Consider the following 14,593-nt stretch of genomic DNA (forward strand, 5'->3'; position numbering starts at 1 on the left):
AGCTCGTCACACCTGACGCAGCCCCACTGGAGCTGGCACAAAAACACACAGCAGTGCCTGAAGTGCTGTCTTCACTGCCCCAGACGTCAGCAGAAGGCAGGATCAGGCACCCCAGCACGACCGGTGGCTCAGCTGCTTACTGCCTCCATCCGCTGCTAGACAGCTCGAAGACCACAAGGCTTTTCATACTGCTCTATCATACATCTTTCTTTTTCAGCACACCACGTGACAAAGAACACAAGGTACAGTAAAAGACCCGTTTCCCCCAGAAGAACGCCAAGCAGCCAAAAGGAGGGCTGCATGTGTCTAGGAAAGTCTCTGCACTTGCTCAGAAGGAGATTTTGGTGGCTGAGCCTAAGGCTCCCCTTGTGTCTCCTGCATCTACTTTAACCTCCTATGACAGCATAATACCCTCCAGTTGGAAGCACATTTCATAAAAAGCAGGTTACAGCTAGGAGCTTGCAAGATTTAAGTATTGATTTTAACAGAATTTTATATTAAAATTTCATTTCATGCCTGGCAGTGTCTTCTCCTCCCCACTTCCAGCTCTCCATGAAACAGCTAAGCTGCAAAACCCCAAGCTCCCTTTCCTGGTGCGAATACACGCTCTCTTAAAAAGTGTTTCCATTTAGGATTATCTACAAGCTACCGAAGTACCTGTATAATAACGCATTCCTCATTTCTCTTCCTTCCCCCCTTTATTTCAAATAAAAGGACAAAAGATAATTTCGGTCACTCTGCCTTTGAAAATGGTTACCAAAACCCCCTTATTCGCCCATCTTCCACTGCTATGTGTGACAGGTTCTCAGACACCTTCAACATTTAGGACTGTGCAACTAAGATCTAAGATCTGTACACGAAACCTGGAACATCTAGGTTGAAACACAAATGTGGGTGCATCAGACAGACCTTCAAGTCGTGAAACCCGTGCCCCAAACCTGCTCCCCCATGAAGCTGTAGGCAACATTACTCTAGCAGTATGTCTTGGTGCATTTTTCTTCCTTTCCCCCACAATACCAGCAAGGGTTTTGTGTACGCTGCTGCCCACCCAAGGGACTTGAGCTGGGACGGCACCCACATGCCCAACAAGCCCACGCACAGCAGGACGCAGATCTGCTTTCACATCCACCTGAAACACATGATGAAACCATAAGGTGATGAGACCACCCCCATGTGCAGATACCGACAGCTCAACCCATTAGCAATGGATAGACAAAGCCCAAATGGAGCACACAGCTTTGCTGGTCAACATGTGGCCTGAGCCAAGGCACAGCAGCAGAAGCCCCAGGTACCAGAAATGGAGCTGAGCAACTCCTGTCAATGAGAATCGTTCCCCTCAGACACCAAGCAGCATTCCCCCGAGGAGCTGCTTACTCTGATGCTGCCAACGCCAAGCAGCTGCGAGCAGGGACTCACAGCTGTAAGAACAACATACTGCTGGGCACACCTCACAGGAGGAGGACCAAGTTCAGGACCTGTTCCAAAAGCGTGAAGAAGATATTTTCCTTACTAAGGATATACAGAAATGCTGTTTACAGCTAACTTGCCCAAGACCACTGAGAGGAGGGAAGAGACACAGAATAACGTGTGCTGGTTGGGAAGGCTGAAAGAATCACTGAGCGAATCCAGCCCTGGCATGACCTGCCAGGTTGCAATTGCATGGAGATACGCAAAAGGTTGGTTTACTTATCAGAGGCAAAAGCATAGGGCAAGCAAGGCGTCAAAATTTTGTTCTCAATCATTCCACTGCTAACAAGGCTGTTTATTCCCTCCTCATACCGTTATGATGCTGCAGACCAACCAGGCAGCTTTCCCAGACTGTGCTGTGAGCACCCAGGAACTAAGAGGACCAGGCTGCAATGTAGCACTAATTCTGCTTTAAAAAATAAAAAAGAAAGGAAAGAAAGGCAAGAAAAAAACTGACTCCCATATGCTGCCTAATGGTCTTCATCAGTGCTGACAAACTTAGCCCTTTCTTTTCTTCTGAGTCCTCAGAAAAGAGGCCTTGGGAAATTGCATTCCTTTTCCTTTGTGCGCTGCTTGCTGTCCTTCTAGCACCCACTTCGGCTCGTATAGCTTTCAAGACTCAGAAGAATTTCAATCAAATGACAAGGTTAGAAGAAAGTGTTTAGAAACAGGAAGGCAAGTGGAGCATTAACATTCTGCACAAAGCCCAGCACTGAGATTCCCGAGTCCCTGCTTTAAACATAACTTAGTTTTGCTCTAATTTCTACCCCCAGCTTTGCTTTATACAGTGTTCCTTTGGAAGGGAAAGCAAGAGAAGTGGTGTGTGCGTGCACTCATGCACACGCCCGTGCACACGCTGAGACCTGCTGACGAGGCTCTGTAGGTTCTGGTTCCTCCACAGAAGCTGTGATGCAGAAGGTGCTCATTAAAACCAGCAGCCCACCTCTTCAGTGGTTTCCAGTTGTCAGGTTTTGGTGTTCAGAAATCTCAGGGAAATAAATTACTGTTTTCACCCCAGACACAAAGGAAGAAATGGCAACAGTAATTCTTTCGGCGTCTTTACAGTATGCTAGATGGTGACTTATGTTCGTTTCTTTTCGAGTCATTTGCCCACTCCACTTTTTAAGGCTTTTTATTTTAATGACAATTCTCCCTCAGGTCTTCTTTTGCCAACACACCAAACTTTGAGCTGAGTATTACTGAAAAGGGTTGGTATAAACAGCGTGCTGGATGGAAGCAATCCAGAACGGGCACCAGTCCCTTTTGTTGCCACCCTGATCATGAAAGAATATTTAAAATCAGAGATGCCTGCTAGCTCAAATATCACGTCCTCAGCTCTACTTGGTACGAGACACTCACCTTTCTTCGCTCTGTTGCTCAATGAGCATCAAAGAATATTTCATTTCACCTAATCCGCTGTGCATCTTCACCATCATAACCAGCCACTTAAGTCATCTAAATATGCAATGAACATTAATTCTACAAGGCAGCATGCATTCAGCATTCATTTGGCTGGATTAGAGCCTCCGTGGCAGCGCTGCTCCACTGGGCTCTGGTCCTTAGCTAAATTCACACTGGGCTAATTCTCTTGGTCCAGCTGTAATCCTATGAAAAATGCAAAACTGGGGTAAACACAGCAGAGAACCTGACAAGGTCCAACTACAGTCTGTAAGGACTCCTCCAAAAGCTGTGTGTCTGGGTGTGGAGGAAAAGGAACAAGCAATAAAGCCCCAGCTCTTTTGTGGTGTGAAGCAGGTAAACTCAATCTTATCAGTTATTTCAGAAGAAACATAGAGCATCACCCCCTAGGTGTTAACACTGAGGTTTCATTTGAAAGATTGGAATGCTTCCTTTGAAAAGCTGGTATCTTCTAGGTTGCCATTCGGACGGTATTTACGTGCAGCATCTTAAAGCCTTACAAGGCATCTTACAGCGTAACTGCAAAACAAAAATTGGGCTTCAGCAGCAGGCACAAAAATCACCATGGATGGCCTCCACACAGTAACTCATGCCATTAACGCTCCTGGCTGCAAGAAGCAGAAGTGGTTTTAGGCGTGTTAAAGCATCAGGCTCAACGCTGAGCAAGCTGCTGGTTCATCCTGTATTGAGAAAACCCTGCAAGCATTAACACAAGAACCTTTTCCTGCAGGAACTTTCTGAACCGACAGCTGCCTTCAGAGCTCATTTACAGGGGAAAAAAAGTAAGAGAGCAGAAAATAGAAAAATGCCCCGAGATACTACAAAAGCTTCCAGTATCAATAGAATCAAAATGCTAACCAGAAGGGTCAGTGATGAACACATACTAAAGGCACTCACCTGAATCTCTGCTAAGATAATTGAACACAAACCTGAGCAGCCCATCTTAACAGATTCACAAACAAAAAAGAGCTAAACCTACCCAGCACTGATTAGCAGATCAAGTGCTGTCAGCTCACACCACACACTGACCTTGATTCCCCAAGCAACTCAGTCATACAGAATTCAAGTTCATTATAGCTTCATATTGCATTGCAAATCCCTGAATCATACGCCTCTTCTCCCTTAGCGCAGCATCTCCTGCAAGTGGAAATGCAGAAGAAAAGTAGAAAAAACAGAAACAAAGGAATGGGAACGCTAGCTTCTTTGTTTTGTGTTTTAAAGTCTCATGCCGAGATGCCTCATCGATGATGTACTGATTCACCACTACCATGGGCTCTACAGAGAGCTATTGTTCCAGCCTTAACTTCGCGATATGCTAACTACGCAACCCAAGATATATGGGTATGCTCGGCCCATATCACAGCTTTTAAATTTGAGTAGTCCAGGCCTTTTATAGATGTTCAAAGTGAAATACGTGTTGTGGGAGGAGGATTACAGCTGTACTTCAAATGCTCCTGGTTTATGAGGTCAGCATAATGGATCTATTAATTTACAGCCCTTTTCCCCCCCTAGAGTAGGAGCTATTAATATTCTACATATATTTACTTCTGCAGATTGTGGTTTAATCAATAGAGTACCTCAGGCAACGTGAAGTACTGTAGGCAATGTAAAGATTGCCAGACCCAGTAGGTTTATGTTTATAGAGCGGGGTGTAGCCTCTTCTAACTCCGCAGAAGTACTTCAAAGATCACAGAAAAGTCACCTGGGGGGGCAGGAGAAAACAGGGAGATGGTCTACGCTTGGAAAGCTAAACCAGCGTGCTAGTACTGGGGTGAGTTTAAGGATCAAATCAGCCTAAGCCCTGAAGCTGATGCAGTTAGAGCCAAAGAGTTCCTGAAGGAGAAGAAGCCAGAGCAACGCCCTGCCTTTCAGGGGTGGTGGGGAAAGAAAAACAACAAGTGGCTGATGAGAATTCAAAGGGCTTAGCAGCAGCTCTGAAGCCTGTAAATTGGTGAAAACCCACGGCTACACCTGGCTCCATCTCGTCAGCTGCTGACCCCTGGAGCAAACACCACCAGCAGGTCACAGTCTTGGCCTCCAAAGTGCTTGAGGAGATCATGCCAATGAGCACAAATCTCCTCTACGGAGTTTCAGCCACAAAAGGATAAGACATTTCAGATTAAAAGAGATGAGAAAAGTCCATTCTCACCCACGCCAATTTCAAAACTCACTCACCGCTCTAACATCAATAAGAAAGGCTTCCAATTCACAGCAGCCTACGCAAGAGCATCATTAAGCCAAAAGATTAGATGCTTTGCTTCTTTATAGTCATACCAACCTTGCTCCCCAAGCGGCTTTTGTAGAAACACTATTAAAAATGGAGAGAAAGACAGTTCAAGCAGAGGTCTCAATCCTGAAATATAGCATAGCCCTCCTCTCCCCCCCTCCCACACACTCCTCTCGTTCCCGTTGTGTTCCTCAAGGCTCATTACAGAGGTGCCCGGCGCACCACAGAACAAGATTTTAGACTGGGCTGCCATCTGCATGCTGAAACGCTCCCTGCTTTTAGAGGGAAGCTGCTTTCACAGTGCCTTCATCAGTGCTCTTTCTGGGACCGCAGACAGACTGCAGTCGTTACAAGCGGCAGCCGGATCGAGTTTCTATCTGCTGCTGTACACGTTCACACCTCTGCACTGTCTATGCAGTAACAATATTTGCACTATTCATGGCAAATTTGGTTCACATTCACTCCTGGACATTAAAGAAACAAGCTACAGAACAACTCTGCAGGCAGCGTGCCCTTGGTCTCACTCACAGCGACATGCTTCCCTCATATGTAACGCTCAAAGCAGGCAGAATTAGCAGGAAAAGATGACGTGCCAGCTGTTACACTGCTCAGAAAACACGCTTTTACTAGTGCCAGGGAAGCAAGATAGGGCACTTTGCTCTGCTGGTGGCAAAAGGCGAGTCGCTTTCACTATCTCCTACTACCTTGGAGAAAAACACATCCTTGGTAGGGATTTCTTCTCCTTACATAACCAGAGGCTATATCCTTTATCTCCACGTATTTGCCACGTTTCTCCGTGAGAAAACAGTTTACGTTAGCAAACAAACAAAACCCCCAGAATTTGAGAATTATGAGAAACTGCTTAAAAAACAAACAAAAAAAAACATGACTTTGAGATATTTTGTGGAATCTTGCAAGCAATGTGGTATTGTACTGAAGCATGCCAAAAGCAAATCAAAATCAGTATTTTATATACCCTGGAATTGCTCTGTCACATAGCTAATCTTGGTAATTGGGAAAGGGGGGGGAGGAAATCCCTCTTCCTGTGGTGCTTTTGGGGTGGAAGGAGATAGGAAGAGAAAGGATTAGCAAAAAATATATAAAGATACAGATATACGCAGTTAATATAGAGACCTGCAGAAGTTCCTAACACAGTCTCTCCCCCATCACCTTCACCACCAAACACAACACAGCCCTCAGCCCTCCGCCAGTTCCAGGGGGGGCTCACCTAGGTCAAGTACCAGATGCTTCGAAAGATGCTGGAGGAATCCCTGACCATCAAAGCTAGCAGCAAGGTTTTCATTATTTGCAGCAAGGGCAAGATCTTTTCCCTTTGTTTTCTTTTCAAGGCTGTTTAAAGGAAGACTTATTCTCAGTTGGACACCATGAAAAGCAAATGGCCTCTTAAAGTGCCTCCTTATTTTGTGATAGAGTTTAAATGCTCACTTCCCTTCCAGCACTAAAGACCTCCTGATAAATAGCTCAGACTCACGTTGGTTGAGGAAAGCTCAGAAATTGAGAGCACAGACACAGCTTCCCATACAGCTCTTTAAGGCTGTTTAATAGTGTTGACAATTTAGCATCCCCTGATATTTTCAGCTTGAGCCTCAGTTTGAGTGAGAGATTACTCACAGCCCAAATGTAACGGAGAGCAGGAGAAGTCTATACGTCTCAAGTGCTTTATTTGTACTTCTCGTTACGAACACGGATTCTGGGCCCTTTCACTCAGCCACCCCTGGCAGCCTCCCTCTTCTGCAGCCTCCAGCCAGCAGGGATTACTGGCTCTACAGGGCAGAGACGTACTCCTCGTAACTCTGCCTCCACAAGCACTTCTCAACCCAGGACACACAGAATCTGGACCAGAAGACAGCCTCTCTCTTCCAAATGCCACACAGAAGGCACTGTTCTCTGTAGCTCTAAACCAGATAACTGTAGCACGTACCCTTCCCTCTCTGGTTTTGTGCAGTCAGGGAACAAACTACCTATGCAATCAAACCAAATGCCTTTAAGAGACCGTCCCAGGCAGAGAGCCTCACCTGCATGCTTCTGTCACTTCCCTGCAGGCAGAGCAGCCCCTGAGGGGCATGGGCCTGACATGCAGTTCCCGATTTCCCATGCCTACCAGCAGCCTACCTGCATCTCTGCCCAGCTCTTTACACAGAACTGAAGCCCGACACCTACACACACACACACACTCTTAAACCCTCAGAGACTTGAGTTTCTCATACTAGTGGTAAGGCACAACACCCAGACTTCTGACGTGATAAACTCCTTAGTGCAAACAACAGCTGGAGCCCAGTGTGCACGCTCCTACCTGCCTCTGCTTCCTCGCTCCTCTGCAGCCACTTGTGGGGACTGCAGGCTGCGAAGTCTGGCTTCTTCTGAGGCCCAGACCTCCAGCCTCCATCCGACCAGGAAATCTCCTCCTCCCCCTCCTGCACTGCCACTCCCTGCCTTCAGCTGCCCTGTAGCCACAAGTGATGTGTGGCACAAGAACGGCCCCTCTGCCAAGCTCACCTTCTCACCACCTGCTTCTGAATCCCTCCTCGCCCTCTCAGGGTCTGTTTTGGAGCTCAAGTCCCCACACACAGGTTTCCAGGAGCTTCAGTTACTGCTTCAAAGTGCTTCCAGCAGCTCCAAGGACTAAAAGATTTTCCATTGCTCCTGCTCTGCGAGACACCGAGCAGTTCAGACAAAGCTGAAACCACGTGTGTTCAGGAGCTCCACCAGCTGTGGGGCATCCGCTAACCAGTTGGCTAAATGCCCTCATGTGGCTCACCTGCGTCTTTTTCCTTACATCACATGAAAGCAAATCCCTCTAGGTGTTTAACAGCTAACCCATTAATCACCAAACAATTTGAAGACAGATCTCTTAGGAGCTTCCAGGTACCGTGGAAGTAAAAGGCTAGTCTGCAGAGAACTCTGGAGCCTTATAGAAAGAGCAACCAACACTGAAGGTTCCTCTTTCTCTCCCGCACCTGCCCACAGCCCAGGCAGGGGGGTGAGGATACGGCCTGGTGCCATCAGCAGCCATCCCTATGCTCCCAACCCGCCGGCACCCAGGAGGAGGCCAGCAGCTCGTGCACACACACGGGACGCACTCTTCCCGACACCCTCGGGGGCTGGCTGGCAAGCTCCAGCTGGCGCAGGGGAAGGTTTCCCCTCTCTGCCTCACATGGGAGCCTGCTGGAGGTGCGAGCTGCTGCTTAGCAACACGTGGGCTCCACGGGGAGGCCACGGCGAGCCCCGGCCTCCCCCTGCAAGAGGTCTCCCCCGCACGGAGGGGCACGCTCAGACGGAGGCGATCCTTGGGAGTTTCTTGAAAAGCCACGCAGGACGTCACCAACTGCAGCCTCTCCTTAACCGTGGGCTCGCCGAGCCCCAAAGCTGAGCACTGCCTGTGCCTCAGTAAACTGACAGGCGCGTTTGCTTCTCATGTTTGCTGTGCTGGCTCGCGGAGCCCAAATCCCAGCCTGTCCCTCCGTCTCCTCCTCGGCAGCAGCGTCTGCACAGCAGGAACCTGACTCGCTGTCAGACTCCCTCTGCAGCCTTACCTCCTGCCTCAGGTCCGGCATGACCAAGGCTCATGGGGCACCGCATCCTCCCCAGATTCGCCACACTCGTGATGCCCGGGGGGACCCTCAACCCGGCACGGTGGCAGGGCAGGCAGCTGCCTGCTCTTGCAGCTGAGGTGTCCGAACGCAGAGCGCGGAGCAGCTACACACTGTTGTAAGCCCTGACACAGTGCTCGCTTTTAAGTGCCTTGGGTGAGCCCTGGGGGTGCCGAGCCCCCGTCCTGCTGCTCCTGGCTGCCCTGTGTGGTGAGGTCCCGCTGCCTCAGCCCCTCCACACACTGAACACGGAGTTTTTTTAAATAACTTGAATAAAACCAACAGAGTGCAAACACACAGAGGGAAAAAAATAAAAAATAAAAAATAAAAAGCCAGGTGCTGCCAGGGTGCGGTACAAACCCGAGTTTGGGTGCTGACCCGACCGGGGCTGAGGCTGCCCTGCGCCCCGGGGTAACTTTGCCAAACTACGGCTCGGAAACGTTTCCCTGAAGGAACTTCACGCCCTGCCAAACTCACCGGGACCGGTCCCGTTGCCACCGCCGCAAGGGGCTGCCGGGGGACGGACACCGGGGGGCTGAGCAGCGAACCCCGGCAGGCTCCCCCGGGCTGCCGGCTCCCCGCAGCGGGTCCTCGCTCGGTGAGGAGCCGCCGCTAACGGGGCTCCCCCGGGCAGCGCCCCTCACAGCCCCCCGCTGCCGCCGCGGGGCTCGCTCCCCCTGAGGAGAGGAGCGGAGGGCGGCGGGAGCTCATCCCCGGGGGGCACGGAGCCTCCGAGCCCCGTCCCAACTTTTTTATCCCCCCGTCCTCTTTCTGAGGGGAGCTTTCGAGTAGAAAGCCGCGCAACGAGGGCTTACCTGCTGGCGGCTCCCCGCTACGCCTCCATGCCGGCGGGCTGAGGGGAGAGGCGCGGGGCTGAGGAGCGGCGCTGCCCGCCCGCCGACGGCAGGTGCGCCCGCCCCGCTCTGCCAGGCCCCGCAGCGCCCCCTGGCGGCCTCAGCGGGACCCGGCCCCGGCCCCGGCCCCGCCGCTCGCGTCGCCCTCAGGCGCTCGCAGCCCCACGGCCTCACCGGGACAGTTTGTGCCCCCCCCGGCTTCCCTTCCCCAGGCTCGGCTGCCTCTTCCCAGGGCGGCCATGAAGAGCCGGATCCTGCTCAGCCACGCAGAAATAGAAACACCATCTTTTTACCTCTGCGCTGAGCAAACCAGCTCCAGATGTCACACAAGCATTTTCAGGCATTTCTCAGGGTACAGCCGTCCTCTAAAACCTCTGGGGGACGAGAGCGTGGTGCCATGTTGCTCCAGAAAGCGAGGCCGAGCACAGGCACGGGGACTTCCCCCAGGCCCGGCCCAGGCCCACACAAAGTATTCCTCCCTCAAGTAAATGAGCCAAACTCTTGTAGCGCAGGGAGGTGACAAAGATCAATAAACTGGCCCATTTTTAGCGCCTGTATAAATCTTTTTACTAATTAGGAAGAGTCAATACGTTGCCAGGAGACCTCGCTTCTCCGTGTGACACAGACTTCTGCACCAGGATGCTAATACTTTTGCTGCAATTTATAACCTCTGACACTTCAGCTACTCTTTCATTTCTCCCGGCATGATTACAGTGTAAAGGTGCTATTTTTTAAATTATTTATCAAGTCACTTACTCAAGTCACTTTTTAGCTGAATTAAGAGATTAAAAGCCTAGATATAAAGCATCCCACGAACTTTGAAATATAGTTATGTGAAGCTATATTGAATAATACCTTGGATTTATGTTTAGGTTTTAAATCAATAGATAAAGCACTATCATTAAGCATACTTTAGCATTTTATAGTAAGTCAAAAAAGGTAATTATACACTGTGCCACACTGTAACAATGCATACATAATTCATAAAAATGAGGGGAATATACCACAGACTGAACATTTTTAAGCTTATTTTGCTCCCCTTATTCTGCTCTCATCACAACCCATTGTGAAAATGATCCATTTCACAGACACTAGTGTATGATATACAGCTGTCAGGCTCAGGAAACAACAAGGTGTTAATGCAGCTGCATACAGAGCAGAAGAGATCGGCCTTAGAGGAACTGCAGGAACAGCCTGCCATGCACTGGTCCTTATGCTAGTTTCTGGTATGCCACTGAAGAAGTAACAAGACCTATTGTGGCCTTTGTTTATGACTTTTTTTTTCCTTAAGACGTCATATAAAGCAGCTTAGGGGCCCAGCTAAGACGTGCCAGGTACACCACGTGTTGTAGGCACGCGCAGGAAGAGCAGAGGAGAATGCAGTGGACACACTGATAAAACCGTGAGAGAGATCAATTTTTCACACACATCGCTGCCCATGCTGGGAAGAGATGTCCAAAGAGACTGATTAACTTGGGCAATACCAAGCAGTAAGTCTGTGCTGAGCCAGGAACTCAGTGCATCACCTCAAATCCCATTTAGCTCTCCACCTTTTGATTTGTTAGATCTCTCCATTCCTTCCACTAACCACATTATTCCATGATGTATTTCTAGGGTTTGGATCCAACGCCACAGATCTCAGTAAAAAAGACCCTTTTCCACGGACGACAGTTAGGTTGGGAAGAGTCCCCACATACGCTTTCTTAATCTATTTTAATCAATTTATGCACAGACTCACCCCCATCACTTACAATTAGGCTGTGGCCAAACATCCTCTTCTGACTGCCACCAGCAGAGGTTGTCTCTCCCAGCTGCTCTTTTCTCGCCTGCCAAGGATCGATGGATCTGCCAGCTGAATGCCTTGCTTCAGTGTCCTGCCTCAGCCAAATAAGATAAGTTTGGTTTGACTTTAAATAGCAGAAATTAAAGAACTCCCAACTGAGAAGCTCGCTCTCCAGAATTGGGGTACAAGGTGAGCAGCCTCCAGCAGCAGTAGGGGAATCTGGGGGGCCTAAACTGTCCTAATAAACCCTACCACTAAGAGCTAGTTCCAGAAGGGGCCATCGTCTGTGGCTGTCATCAGAAGGCCCCCATCTTACTGTGGATCTCTGCTTCTGCATTTACATGATTCTCACATCTTTCTTGCCTCAATGGGAAGATGACAGGATGAGAGAATTTACGGCTGCATAAAGTCCCATTAATTGACTTTATGTCTGGTCTTTTGTACACAGCAGCACAGATCTTTGATCTTTGGGAAACGCAGCCCCACGTGGATACTCAGCACGTGTCTATGTTCCCGCTCAGAAGAGACCATGCCACCGTGCAACGTCCACCATGAGCAAGAGGAAATAAGGCTGAAAAACACTACCACCCTTACTCAGAGATTAATTTCAGCAGACAGCAATGCAAAGTTGATGGGTACCCCCACTGCAGCCAGGCCAAATGTCCAGCCTCCCTGAGACCAGGTGGCAGGGACAGGCCTGCAGGACAAGGACACTGCAGAGCATCACCCACCCCCTTGCCGTGCCTGCGGTCCCCAGCCCCACCGCATCCTGGGGGCTGCTCTGCCAGAAGCACCCACGTCGCCGGAGCAGAGGCAGAAGCGCTGAGCTGCACGGATGTGAGATGCTGATGCTGCAACCACAGAGCACGGAAGGGAGCTCAGCACAGAGAGACTTGGCAGGGCCACGTTTACATGGGACAAAGGCCAAAGAGAAAGCCTGTTGCAAAAGGAATGAGGGGGACATCATCGGGTGGCTAAGTTCAGATGAAGGATCCATTAAGGAAGGGGTAGTGAATAGTCAAGGGGAAAACCCTGCCTGGCTGGCAGCAGCCATGATTCTGATCACTGCTTGTCAGGAGGTAAAACCAGGGCTGCATCATACCATATTTCCAGTTCATCTCTGCAAAGAGGGAGGCTTCATAGGGTGCCAATTCCCTTCAGTTGGAGGGACTCGCACAGTAATGTCACTGCTGTTGACTGAAGTTGCACACAGACAGTATAAAGCAGCAGTAAATGCCAAGATTTCAAAAATCATTTTGCATCTGACATTCTCCTGGGTTATTTCAAGTGAAAGATAAATGCACCGTCTTCCGAGCAGTAATCTTATGCGATACCAACAACATACACAAGCAGTTAAGTTTGGAATAGGATAACTTTCTTGCTTTTATGTTTGAAAGCTAACGATAAAATTATTAAATGCTTTGCATGTAAGAGAAGTGACTGTTTTACATAAGTATATGGATTGGAAAATAAGAATTTATTTCCCCGAAGAATAACATGTCAGCCTTACAGCAGAGGTAACATCTTCATGCAGCAGGCATTATTTTTTTTGTAAGAGTAAAAAGATACAGCATATTGACTATCTACCTGTCTCTCTTGACTGGCCAACAGCAGAAATGGAAGCACTGCCTGGGATTAATTAAAATCGGACACAAATCCTAACTTTGCCTTAATCCAGCAAGCAGCTATGAAGCTTGTTAGTGAAACTGCTCAAATGGAGAGCTTTTTTTCACGTGCAGAAGAGTTTGTGGAGCCGTAATGTAAAATCCACTAACAGGTAGTGGAAACGTTTCAATTTCCCATTGGGAATTTCTCAGACAAAACTAAGACAAATGCTGCCTTTGGCTGTTTGTTTCAATTTGGGTGGGGAGAACCAATAATCAATGAGAAAAAGGAGGAGAGGAGTAAAAATAAGCCCACTGAAACATGCAAACTCTCGTACTGGCAGTTTCCGTCCTCTGGATGGGACATAGCCACACAATCTATCAATCCAGCAGAGACCTCTGGTGAGCAGCAAGAACATCCTAAAGCAGTTCAGCCCCTTATAATAGAAAAGCCCTCCATCAGCCCCTCAGTTCTTCCCCGTTCGTCCTTTTTCAATCGTGCTGCATCTACCGCAGAAGAGCTGTGGTTGGCAGACACAGAGACAAAAGATTAAATGTGAGTTGTGCTTCTTCTAACCTCTTGTGGGATTTAGAGATGCTAATCAGCGCTGGATTCACTTGTATTCCACAGATCATTCTTGTTTGGCAGTATCTAATCGTAATTGCAGAAATCCCACTGCAATACAGACTTTGGCAAACTCATCTTGGAACAGCTCATTTGGTGCAAACTTAGATTATATTTTAACTTCAATGATAAGAAATTACTGAGAAGATGACAAGCACGGTTAGTTTTAGATGCCACAAGCTGAGGAAAAAGAGGTATGCTACCTAAGATGATCTCATCATATCTTGTACCTTTTTCCTCATAAAATGCAAATTTCTGCAAGTGGATGGTTTGAAAAACCCAGTTTAAAAAAATAAAAAGGAAATAAAACCTAGAAATCAACAAATACTGATCTTGATCTTTATGTTTTCCTATTACAAATTTTCTTTCCCCTCTCCACTTCTTCCTGGTACTTCTAGAAAAGAAGAAATTAATATAGCACTTTGTTTACCTCTGCGTTTGCAGCAAACAAAATAAGTTTTAGATCTGTCTGTAAAAATCTTCTCATTTCACTCTTCTGTTCTGCTCATATTATCACATTTCAGGCCGCAGAATAGAGCAAATCATAACAACAAATGGTCCGAAACTCTAGACGGAAAAAAAAAAAAAAAAAAAACACACACAAAAAAATTACTTTCTGGACAGAAGCTATGTATTTGGGGTAGCTTGGATTTAGTTGAATAATGGATTTTCCAGGTCACTTGGCAAAAGGAAAAGAAAAATGTTGTTTCAGATCAAAATGAAATGGAGGTTCAGAGCAGGGGAGAAAAGTGGTAAAAGTAACAATAATCATCTCTAAGTGTTGTTTCATATCCTTGTTTACAAATAGATAAATCTTATATTAAAACTAAATACCGTAAGCAAGCATCTCTTTCTCAAGTTGAACAGCACCATAACTAAAATGTAAAGGTCAAGGTTAAATGGTATATTACAGAGTCTGTGTCCTTCTAGTGCTCCCCAAAAAGCCAACTGGGCTTCAAATGACGCAGGTGCACAGGGCCAGCCTGACATGCAGTAAAGGAGG

At 48.0% G+C, this 14,593-nt stretch overlaps 1 protein-coding gene across 10 annotated transcripts in view; it reads right to left on the minus strand.

Moving 5' to 3' along the window:
• The window catches only part of IL1RAPL2 (interleukin 1 receptor accessory protein like 2), a 344,696-nt gene that overhangs the window by 326,624 nt on the left and 3,479 nt on the right, over window positions 1-14,593 (minus strand). For 2 of the 10 annotated variants that reach the window (XM_035325346.1, XM_035325345.1), the window contains exon 1: window positions 11,330-11,452. The gene's annotated coding sequence lies outside the window, so the exon portion shown is untranslated. Of the gene's footprint in view, window positions 1-7,427; window positions 7,544-7,630; window positions 7,742-8,667; window positions 8,827-9,539; window positions 9,707-11,329; window positions 11,453-13,303; window positions 13,487-14,593 lie in introns of those variants that run through there. The other 8 variants (XM_035325348.1, XM_035325343.1, XM_035325341.1 and 5 more) reach the window with 7 other exon arrangements.

This window comes from Oxyura jamaicensis, chromosome 4, assembly GCF_011077185.1.
Source record: "Oxyura jamaicensis isolate SHBP4307 breed ruddy duck chromosome 4, BPBGC_Ojam_1.0, whole genome shotgun sequence".
Taxonomy (NCBI): Eukaryota; Metazoa; Chordata; class Aves; order Anseriformes; family Anatidae; genus Oxyura; species Oxyura jamaicensis.